We start from the raw sequence: 12,724 nt of genomic DNA, 5'->3' as shown, positions 1-12,724 counted from the left end.
GTTCCCGGCCAATCGCCATGAGGCTTCCTATATTTAAGACTTCCCCGCCCATTGGTGGGGGCCTGTGCAACTTACTCCCTCAGTCAGTTCTTAGCTGCTGAGGTGCCAGTCCCGGTCTCTGTTAATCTTGTGTCCACCACCCAGAGGGGCGTTGTACCCTGGCTTGTGTCCATGTCTCTGTGTCTTGTCCTGTTCCTGACTTTGTCTTAGCCTAGTTCTGTTCCTGTGTCTGTTTCTATCCCTGCCTTGGTTTCCTTTCCCTGCTGTGCGTACTCTGTGTCTTGCTTTGCTTTTGACCTTGCTCTGCTCTCTGTGCGTTTGCTCTGGGCTCTGCACTCTGTGTTTTGTTCTGCTCTCAGCCCTGCACTCTGACTTTGTTCTGCTCTCAGCTCTGCACTCTGTGGCTTTGCTCTCAGCTCTGCACTCTGTGTCTTGCTCTGCACTCTGACTTTGTTCTGCTCTCAGCTCTGCACTCTGTGGCTTTGCTCTCAGCTCTGCACTCTGTGTCTTGCTCTGCACTCTGACTTTGTTCTGCTCTGCACTCTTTGGCTTTGCTCTCTGTAACTTTGCTCTGCCCTCTGACCTTGCTCTGTACTCTGTGGCTTTGCTCTGCAGCTCCGCTTCTTGCGGTTCTACGTCTCTTGCTTTTGGCTCCGCCTCCTGTGTTTCTGCACTTGGCTCTGGCTCCAGCTCTTGGCTCCACCTCCTGCGTTTGTGCACTTGCCTCCTCCTCCTTGCTCCGCCTCCTGCGTTTCTGTTCTCGGCTCTAGCTCCTATGCTTTTGCTCTGCATCTGCTCTTGCGGTCTTTCTCTACCTATTCTTAAGTCCTCCTGTCTGAACAGGTTCTTACCTGTTTTACATACCTGCCTGCAGACCAGTCCCTACCGGTTCTTCCAGTGTACCGCCTTGTCCGCCTGTCCTGCCAGAGAGCCAGCCGTACCTGCCCGCCAACCAGAGAGCCAGCCATGCCCGCCTGCCAGTGTCTCTGTTGTACCCGTCCGCTTGCCTGTGTCCCAGCCATGCCGGCTTGCCTGTCTATGTTCCGTTCCCCGGGGGGATCAGCAGCCACAGCCAGACACCACCCTGGAGTGGTACCTGGTAGCTTCCTGCCGCACAAGTCTGACTTCACCATCAGAGGCTCCAGCGGAGACCAAGGGAGCTACTTAATTACGCCCCTTCCAACATAGCTCCCAACCGTCACTCATTCTGCGGGACTGTCCCGATTTTCAGGTTTTGCCCCGCAGTCCCGCACGGGACTCTGCTTCTCCCGCAGACAGCAGAAGCAGCCGACACGCCCCCTTGCATGAGCCCACGCCCCTTCCCCTGCAGTCTGTTTTTTTTCCAGTGTGCGCGGTACAGCTCAGAGGGAGAGAGAGGGGACATTTTTGAGGTACGTGTCACGGAGGGGGTGTGTGCCACACATTGATGTATCAGCCGGTCATCCCTGCACCCGCAGAGCCTTATACCACATATTGGCTGCTCTGTGTGCACAGGACCTGTGATGAGGTCACAGGAGGGGAGGAGCAGGGGTCACATGATCGGGACCTCCGTGGATTGCAGGACTCGGCTGTGGTGCTGGTTGCCAACTTGCCATGGTGCTGCTGGATGAGGTTAAGTAAGCTGCCTTGTGTGGGGTCAGGAGGTGTTTACAGTGTGGATGTAGCAGCGTGTACGAGGTCAGGTGTATGGAGCGGAGCCATGTGTGTATGAGGTGTATGGAGCGGAGCCGTGTGTGTATGAGGTGTATGGTGCGGAGCACGTGTGTACGGAGCCGTGTGTGCAAAGTGTACGGAGCGCAGCCACGTGTGTAGGAGTAGCTATGTGTGGCCATTATACGGTACGAAGTATGTGCAGCCATTATACAGTATGGAGCATCACGTGCAGTCATTATACAGTATGGAGCATGATGTGCAGCCAATATACAGTATGGAGCATCATGTGTGGTCATTATACAGTATGGAGCATCATGTGGGGCCATTATACAGTATGGAGCATCATGTGCGGTCATTATACAGTATGGAGCATCATGTGGGGCCATTTTACAGTATGGAGCATCATGTGGGGCCATTATACAGTATGGAGCATCATGTGGGGCCATTATACAGTATGGAGCATCATGTGGGGCCATTATACAGTATGAAGCATCAAGTATGGCCATTATACAGTATGAAGCATCATCTGGGGCCTTTATACAGTATAAAGCATCATGTGTGGTCATTATACAGTATGGAGCATCATGTGCTGTCATTATACAGTATGGAGCACTGTGTGGCCATATTTTTGTTTATAATTATTCTTTATGAAACAGTGTGATCAGCAGTGCTAAATGGGTGTGGTTGGGACGTGGATATGGGTGTGACTAGTTATGAATGGGTGTGGTCAGAGGTGTGGCCTAAAATTTGCCGCGTTGCGCGACGCAAACTTTGTCCCTCTTTCCCATCTTCAAAAGTTGGGAGGTATGCTTCCAGGGTAGTCTGGTCTGTGGCTCAGTGGGGCCACACGCCCGCGCCAACCAGTCTGGGCACAAGCGTGACATAATGTAATGTATGTACACAGTGACTGCACCAGCAGAATAGTGAGTGCAGCTCTGGGGTATAATACAGGATGTAACTCAGGATCAGTAATGTAATGTATGTACACAGTGACTGCACCAGCAGAATAGTGAGTGCAGCTCTGGGGTATAATACAGGATGTAACTCAGGATCAGTAATGTAATGTATGTACACAGTGACTGCACCAGCAGAATAGTGAGTGCAGCTCTGGGGTATAATACAGGATGTAACTCAGGATCAGTAATGTAATGTATGTACACAGTGACTGCACCAGCAGAATAGTGAATGCAGCTCTGGAGTATAATACAGGATGTAACTCAGGATCAGTAATGTAATGTATGTACACAGTGACTGCACCAGCAGAATAGTGAGTGCAGCTCTGGAGTATAATACAGGATGTAACTCAGGATCAGTAATGTAATGTATGTACACAGTGACTGCACCAGCAGAATAGTGAATGCAGCTCTGGAGTATAATACAGGATGTAACTCAGGATCAGTAATGTAATGTATGTACACAGTGACTGCACCAGCAGAATAGTGAGTGCAGCTCTGGGGTATAATACAGGATGTAACTCAGGATCAGTAATGTAATATATGTACACAGTGACTGCACCAGCAGAATAGTGAGTGCAGCTCTGGAGTATAATACAGGATGTAACTCAGGATCAGTAATGTATGTACACAGTGACTGCACCAGCAGAATAGTGAATGCAGCTCTGGGGTATAATACAGGATGTAACTCAGGATCAGTAATGTACCCCTTGTTTAATGACAGAAAATCCCACAATGGTCACAGAAATAACTTGAATCTGACAAAAGTAGTAATAAATAAAAGATCTATGAAAATGAACAAATGAAAGTCAGACTTTGCTTTTCATCCATGCTTCCACAGAATTAAGAAAAAAAAAATCTCATGAAATCGGCCTGGACAGAAATGATGATGCCCTTTGCTTAATATCTTGTTGCACAACCTTTTGAGGCAATCACTGCGATCAGACGATTCCTGTAACTGTCAGTGAGATTTCTGCGCCTCTCGACAGGTATTTTGGCCGCTCCTCAAGAGCAAACTGCTCCAGTTGTCTCGTGTTTGAAGGTTGCCTTTTCCGGAGAGCATGCTTCCGCTCTTTCCAGAGATGATCAATAGGGTTTAGGTCAGGGCTCATAGAAGGCCACTTCAGAATAGTCCAATGTTTTCCTCTTAGCCATTCTTGGGTGTTTTTAGCTGTGTGTTTTGGGTCATTATCCTGTGGCAAGACCCATGACCTGCGACTGTGACCAAGCTTTCTGACACTGGGCAGCACATTTCTCTCTAGAATCCCTTGATAGTCTTGAGATTTCATTGTACCCTGCCCAGATTTTAGACCCCCTGTGCCAGATGCAGCAAAGCAGCCCCAGAACATAACAGAGCCTCCTCCATGTTTCACAGTAGGGACAGTGTTCTTTTCTTGATATGCTTCATTTTTCCGTCTGTGAACATAGAGCTGATGTGCCTTGCCAAAAAGTTCCGATTTTGTCTCATCAGTCCATAGGACATTCTCCCAGAAGCTTTGTGGCTTGTCAACATGTAGTTTGGCAAATTCCAGTTGGCTTTTTTATGATTTTTTTTTTCAACAATGGTGTCCTCCTTGGTCGTCTCCCATGACGTCCACTTTGGCTCAGACAACGACGGATGGTGCGATCTGACACTGATGCTCATTGAGCTTGAAGTTCACTTTTAATCTGTTTATAAGTTTTTCTGGGCTCTTTTACCACAATTCGTATTATCCGTCTCTTTGATTTGTCATCAATGTTCCTCCTGCGGCCACGTCCAGGGAGGTCGGCTACAGTCCATGGAGCTTACATTTCTGAATAATATGTGCAACTGTAGTCACAGGAACGTCAAGCTGCTTGGAGATGTCTTATAACTTTTACCTTTAACATGTTTGTCTGTAATTTTCTTTCTAACCTTCTGAGACATCTCCTTCCTTCGCTTCCTCTGGTCCATGTTGAGTGTGATACACACCGTGTCACCACACAGCGCAGTATCTGTAGCCCTATATACCGGCCACTTACGGATTCCAGGATTGTAGACCCCTGTGATGTTAGTGGCCACACCGCGATCTAACATGTCCCTTCTGTCACATTATTTTCAGGGTGCCATCATTTCTGTCCAGGCCTAGGTCATGAGTTTTATTTTTTAAACATTCTGTGGAAGCATGGAGGAAAAGCAATGTCTGACTTTCATTCGTTCATTTTCATAGATCTTTTATTATTACTTTTGTCAGATTCAAGTTGTTTCTGTGACCATTGTGGGTTTTTCTGTCATTAAACGAGACGTACCAACAATTGTGATTTGTGACCACGTGTGTATAATTAGGATAACGCTCGCGGACAGAGGACTCTCTTACTTTAGAGGTACATTTGACATCTGATTTTTGGTGCCTTTTTTGAGTGTTCTTATCCGTACTTAGATCTGGACATGTTGTGTGACGCGTCTCGTGCCCCAGAGCGAATACCCCGGATTGTGAGTGTGGAGGGCGCAGGACAGCAGCAAAAGCCACCAGATTACACTAAAGAGATTATCCAGCAGACGCACAAGGAGAAGGACGGCTCACACAGAGGACGGGGGAACCAGAAATGTCAAAAACTGCAAGAGAAGCCCCTGGAGTCAGCACAGGACTACTGACAGGGGCCTCCATACCGGCCACGAGACATCCACAGATCAGACAGCTCGGGCAAGTGAAACCTCAGTGACACAAGGATCCACAGCAGGAGTCTCATTTGGTTACTCAAGCCGAAAAGATTTTATTAGCAAATTAGCTGAGACGGGTTAACTCCATCCATCCAGAGCCTCTCTAATAGCACCCAGACAGCACTCTGCTCTCCATAGTAGCACTCAGCCCTCTCTATTAGCACTCTCACAGCACTCTGCTCTCCATAGTAGCACTCAGCCCTCTCTATTAGCACTCTCACAGCACTCTGCTCTCCATAGTAGCACTCAGCCCTCTCTATTAGCACTCTCACAGTTCTCAGCCCTCTCTATTAGCACTCTCACAGCACTCTGCTCTCCATAGTAGCACTCAGCCCTCTCTATTAGCACTCTCACAGCACTCTGCTCTCCATAGTAGCACTCAGCCCTCTCTATTAGCACTCTCACAGCACTCTGCTCTCCATAGTAGCACTCAGCCCTCTCTATTAGCACTCTCACAGTTCTCAGCCCTCTCTATTAGCACTCTCACAGCACTCTGCTCTCCATAGTAGCACTCAGCCCTCTATTAGCACTCTCACAGTCCTCAGCCCTCTCTATTAGCACTCACACAGCACTCTGCTCTCCATAGTAGCACTCAGCCCTCTCTATCAGCACTCACATAACACTCAGCCCTCTCTATCAGCACTCTCACAGTACTCCGCTCTCTATATCAGCACTCTCACAGTACTCCGCTCTCTATATTAGCACTCTCACAGTACTCCGCTCTCCATAGTAGCACTCAGCCCTCTCTATCAGCATTCAGCCCTCTATTAGCACTCTCACAGCACTCAGCCCTATCAGGACTCACATAACACTCAGCCCTCTCTATTAGCACTCTCACAGCACTCTGCTCTATTAGCACTCAGCCCTCTCTAGTAGCACTCTGCTCTCTCTATTAGCACTCAGCTCTATCAGCACTCACATAACACTCAGCCCTCTATTAGCACTCTCACAGAACTCTCCTCTGTATATTAACACTCTCATAGTACTCCGCTCTCTATATCAGCACTCTCACAGTACTCCGCTCTCACTATTAGCACTCACAGTACTCCGCTCTCACTATTAGCACTCTCACAGTACTCCGCTCTCACTATTAGCACTCTCACAGTACTCCGCTCTCTATATTAGCACTCTCACAGTACTCCGCTCTCTATATTAGCACTCTCACAGTACTCCGCTCTCTATATTAGCACTCTCACAGTACTCCGCTCTCTATATTAGCACTCTCACAGTACTCCGCTCTCTATATTAGCACTCTCACAGTACTCCGCTCTCTATATTAGCACTCTCACAGTACTCCGCTCTCACTATTAGCACTCTCACAGTACTCCGCTCTCTATATTAGCACTCTCACAGTACTTCGCTCTCTATATTAGAACTCTCACAGTACTCTCTCTATATCAGCTCTCACAGTACTCTGCTCTCTATATTAGCACTCACAGTACTTCGCTCTCTATATTAGCACTCTCACGGTACTTCGCTCTCTATATTAGCACTCACAGTACTCCACTCTCTATATCAGCTCTCACAGTACTCCGCTCTATTAGCGCTCTCACAGTACTTCGCTCTCTATATTGGCACTCTCACAATACTCCGCTCTGTATATCAGCTCTCACAGTACTCCGCTCTCTATATCAGCACTCTCACAGTACTCCGCTCTCTATATTAGCACTCTCACAGTACTCCGCTCTCTATATTAGCACTCTCACAGTACTCCGCTCTCTATATTAGCACTCTCACAGTACTCCTCTCTATATCAGCACTCTCACAGTACTCCGCTCAGTATATCAGCTCACAGTACTCCGCTCTCTCTATCAGCACTCTCACATTACTCCTCTCTCTATTAGCACTCTCACAGTACTCCGCTCTCTCTATTAGCACTCTCACAGTACTCTGCTCTCTATATTAGCACTCACAGTACTCTCTCTATATCAGCACTCACAGTACTCCGCTCAGTATATCAGCTCTCACAGTACTCCGCTCTCTCTATTAGCACTCTCACAGTACTCCGCTCTCTATATTAGCACTCTCACAGTACTTCGCTCTCTATATTAGCACTCTCACAGTACTTCGCTCTCTATATACTCCGCTCTCTATATTAGCACTCTCACAGTACTCCACTCTCTCTATTAGCGCTCTCACAGTACTCCGCTCTCTATTAGCACTCTCACAGTACTCTGCTCTCTATATTAGCACTCTCGCAGTACTTTGCTCTCTATATTAGCACTCTCGCAGTACTCCGCTCTCTATATTAGCACTCTCACAGTACTCCGCTCTCACTATCAGCACTCTCACAGTACTCCGCTCTCTATATTAGCACTCTCACAGTACTCCGCTCTCTATATTAGCACTCTCACAGTACTCCATTCTCTATATTAGCACTTTCACAGTACTCCGCTCTGTATATCAGCACTCTCGCAGTACTCCGCTCTCACTATCAGCACTCTCACAGTACTCCGCTCTCTATATTAGCACTCTCACAGTACTCCGCTCTCACTATCAGCACTCTCACAGTACTCCGCTCTCTATATTAGCACTCTCACAGTACTCCGCTCTGTATATCAGCACTCTCGCAGTACTCCGCTCTCACTATCAGCACTCTCACAGTACTCTGCTCTCTATATTAGCACTCTCGCAGTACTCCGCTCTCTATATTAGCACTCTCACAGTACTCCGCTCTGTATATCAGCACTCTCGCAGTACTCCGCTCTCAGTATCAGCACTCTCACAGTACTCTGCTCTCTATATTAGCACTCTCGCAGTACTCCGCTCTCACTATCAGCACTCTCACAGTACTCCGCTCTCTATATTAGCACTCTCACAGTACTCCGCTCTCTATATTAGCACTCTCACAGTGCTCCGTTCTCTATATTAGCACTTTCACAGTACTCCGCTCTGTATATCAGCACTCTCACAGTACTCCGCTCTCTATATTAGCACTCTCACAGTACTCCGCTCTCTATATCAGCACTCTCACAGTACTCTGTTCTCTATATTAGCACTTTCACAGTACTCCGCTCTATATCAGCACTCACAGTACTCCGCTCTCTATATCAGCACTCTCACAGTACTCTGTTCTCTATATTAGCACTCTCACAGTACTCCGCCCTGTATATCAGCACTCACACTACTCCGCTCTCTATATTAGCACTCTCACAGTACTCCGCTCTCTATATTAGCACTCTCACAGTACTCCGCTCTCTATATTAGCACTCTCACAGTACTCCTCTCTATATCAGCACTCTCACAGTACTCCGCTCAGTATATCAGCTCACAGTACTCCGCTCTGTATATCAGCACTCTCACAGTACTCCGCTCTCTATATTAGCACTCTCACAGTACTCCGCTCTCTATATTAGCACTCTCACAGTGCTCCGTTCTCTATATTAGCACTTTCACAGTACTCCGCTCTGTATATCAGCACTCTCACAGTACTCCGCTCTCTATATTAGCACTCTCACAGTACTCCGCTCTCTATATCAGCACTCTCACAGTACTCCGTTCTCTATATTAGCACTCTCACAGTACTCCGCCCTGTATATCAGCACTCACAGTACTCCGCTCTATATTAGCACTCTCACAGTACTCCGCTCTGTATATCAGCACTCTCACAGTACTCCGCTCTCTATATTAGCACTCTCACAGTACTCCGCTCTCTATATCAGCACTCTCACAGTACTCCGTTCTCTATATTAGCACTCTCACAGTACTCCGCTCTCTATATCAGCACTCTCCCAGTACTCCGTTCTCTATATTAGCACTCTCACAGTACTCCGCTCTCTATATTAGCACTCTCACAGTACTCCGCTCTCACTATCAGCACTCTCACAGTACTCCGCTCTCTATATTAGCACTCTCACAGTACTCCGCTCTCTATATTAGCACTCTCACAGTACTCCGCTCTCTATATTAGCACTCTCACAGTACTCCGCTCTCTATATTGGCACTCTCACAGTTCTCCGCTCTATATTAGCACTCTCACAGTACTCCGCTCTCTATATTACCACTCTCACAGTTCTCCGCTCTCTATATTGGCACTCTCACAGTACTCCGCTCTCTATATCAGCACTCTCACAGTACTCCGCTCTCTATATCAGCACTCTCGCAGTACTCCGCTCTGTATATCAGCACTCTCACAGTACTCTGCTCTCTATATCAGCACTCTCACAGTACTCTGCTCTCTATATCAGCACTCTCACAGTACTCCGCTCTCTATATCAGCACTCTCACAGTACTCCGCTCTCTATATTGACACTCACAGTTCTCCGCTCTCTCTATTAGCACTCTCACAGTACTCCGCTCTCTATATTGGCACTCTCACAGTACTCCGCTCTCTATATTGGCACTCTCACAGTACTCCGCTCTCTATATTGGCACTCTCACAGTACTCCGCTCTCTATATTGGCACTCTCACAGTACTCCGCTCTCTATATTGGCACTCTCACAGTACTCCGCTCTCTATATTGGCACTCTCACAGTACTCTGCTCTCTATATTGGCACTCTCACAGTACTCTGCTCTCTATATTGGCACTCTCACAGTACTCTGCTCTCTATATTGGCACTCTCACAGTACTCTGCTCTCTATATTGGCACTCTCACAGTACTCTGCTCTCTATATTGGCACTCTCACAGTACTCTGCTCTCTATATTGGCACTCTCACAGTACTCTGCTCTCTATATTGGCACTCTCACAGTACTCTGCTCTCTATATTGGCACTCTCACAGTACTCTGCTCTCTATATTGGCACTCTCACAGTACTCTGCTCTCTATATTGGCACTCTCACAGTACTCTGCTCTCTATATTGGCACTCTCACAGTACTCTGCTCTCTATATTGGCACTCTCACAGTACTCTGCTCTCTATATTGGCACTCTCACAGTACTCCGCTCTCTATATTGGCACTCTCACAGTACTCCGCTCTCTATATCGGCACTCTCACAGTACTCCGCTCTCTCTATTAGCACTCTCGCAGTACTCCGCTCTCTCTATTAGCACTCTCACAGTTCTCCGCTCTCTATATTAGCACTCTCGCAGTACTCCGCTCTCTCTATTAGCACTCTCACAGTTCTCCGCTCTCTATATTAGCACTCTCACAGTACTCCGCTCTCTCTATTAGCACTCTCGCAGTACTCCGCTCTCTCTATTAGCACTCTCGCAGTACTCCGCTCTCTCTATTAGCACTCTCACAGTACTCTGCTCTCTATATTGGCACTCTCACAGTACTCTGCTCTCTATATTGGCACTCTCACAGTACTCTGCTCTCTATATTGGCACTCTCACAGTACTCTGCTCTCTCGCTCTGTGAAATATTTGCCATCCGAGGTGAATGAGAACTCTCTGCGTTATGTTGCATTATTGCAGATCGTTGCGTCACTTTGTCATACAATTTGGGACCCAGATGAGAGATGGCGATCAGCGGAGGACGATCGCATGGCTTTTGCTTGGTTCGGCTGCAGGTCACTTGCTGGGGGTAGTTGTCCGGTGAATAAATGGCTGCCGTGTTGTGGGACATCTGGTCTGATGTGAGGCCATATGGGCATACGCTTGGAATAACAGTTTATACTGAGAGGATTATGTTTTGGGCAGTATGGTTCTTGGCTATCATATTCGGTGCCAACACTCTCACAAACAGCTGAGGGTTTGTTGCAGTTGTATCCAGTGTAACAAGCTCTGTGGGGTAAACCGCAGCACAGATCTTCCTTTTCCCCTGGTGAGACAGAGGTGTGTATCCTACTTTACTAATGGGCGTAGCGCTGTCTGCATGGACGCTTGTCCCTCTATAAAAATGACACCTTCCTTGCAGAGATCTGGTGTTCCAGTCATGAGAAATCTACTGTAGAAGACATATTCAAATTAGGCGGTAAGTGCACTGGGGGCGTGTCACAGCTTTTTTTTTCCCCAAGTGTACTGACACGCCCCTAGTGCACTCTCAGCCTGATTTGCATATGGCTTCTACACTAGATTTCTAATGACTGGAATATGGAATCTCTACAAGAAAGGTGCCATTTTTATTGGGGGAGATATGTCTACACAGCCAAGAGCCAGTAGGTCTAATAACTGACTATATATGAGAATTGTATAGTCACATTTACTATCGGGGGAGAGGGTCACTTTAAGGGTTGATATCAGCATCCTTGGTAGTCTAGTGTATTCATAAGATCAACATCAATGTTCCTGGTGGTCTAGTGTACTCAATATGATCAATGTTAATTTATCTGATGGACTACAGCCATAAGGGGTTATAAGTATCAATGGTGGTCTAGGAACGCGAAGAGGTATCATTGGTGGTCCAGGGTAGGAAGAGATTCATGTTAGCATGGCTGATAGTCTAGGGCTACATTAGGTTAATATCAATGACCATAGTGGTCTAGGGAAGGAAAGGGTTACGGTCAGCATCACTAGTGATCTATGGAAGAATATTAGCATCCCTGGTGGCCTAGGATAGTAAGAGGTGAATCTCAGCACCCTAAGTGGTCTAAGGCAGTAAGGGGCCATGTCAGGATCCCTGGTGGTCTAGGGCAGTAAGGGGCTATGCCAGCAACCCTGGTGGTCTAGCGCAGTAAGGGGTTATGTCAGCACTGCTGGTGGTCTAGGGCAGTAAGGGACTATGTCAGGATCCCTGGTGGTCTAGGGCAGTAAGGGGCTATGTCAGCACCCATAGTGGACTAGGACAGTAAGGGGCTATGTCACGATTTAGGCCATAAAGTGGTTAATTAGAACATCCATGTGTGATGGTGTAGGGCAGTCAGGTGTAATGTCAGCTTCCCTGGTGGTCTAGGGCAGTAAGGGGCCATGTCAAAATCCCTGGTGGTCTAGGGCAGTAAGGGGCCATGTCAGGATCCCTGGTGGTCTAGGGCAGTAAGGGGCTATGTCAGCAACCCTGGTGGTCTAGGGCAGTAAGGGGCTATGTCACCACCCCTGGTGGTTTAGCGCAGTAAGGGGTTATGTCAGCACTGCTGGTGGTCTAGGGAAGTAAGGGGCTATGTCAGGATCCCTGGTGATCTAGGGCAGTAAGGGGCCATGTTAACTTCCCTGGTGGTCTAGTACAGTAAGGGGCCATGTCAGCTTCCCTGGTGGTCTAGGACAGTAAGGGGCTATATCAGGATCCCTGGTGGTCTAGGGCAGTAAGGGGCCATGTCAGCTTCCCTGGTGGTCTAGGGCCGTAAGGGGCCATGTCAGCTTCCCTGGTGGTCTAGGACAGTAAGGGGCCATGTCAGGATCCCTGGTGGTCTAGGACAGTAAGGGGCCATGTCAGCTTCCCTGGTGGTCTAGGACAGTAAGGGACTATGTCAGCACCTATAGTGGTCTAGGACAGTAAGGGGCTATGTCACGATTTAGGCCGTAAAGTGGTTAATTAGAACATCCATGTGTGATGGTGTAGGGCAGTCAGGTGTAATGTCAGCATCCCTGGTGGTCTAGGGCAGTAAGGGACTATGTCA

The sequence above is a fragment of the Ranitomeya imitator genome, chromosome 2 (assembly GCF_032444005.1).
Source record: "Ranitomeya imitator isolate aRanImi1 chromosome 2, aRanImi1.pri, whole genome shotgun sequence".
Classification (NCBI taxonomy): Eukaryota; Metazoa; Chordata; class Amphibia; order Anura; family Dendrobatidae; genus Ranitomeya; species Ranitomeya imitator.
The sequence above is the reverse complement of the archived record's forward strand: the minus strand, read 5'-3'. Positions refer to the sequence as shown.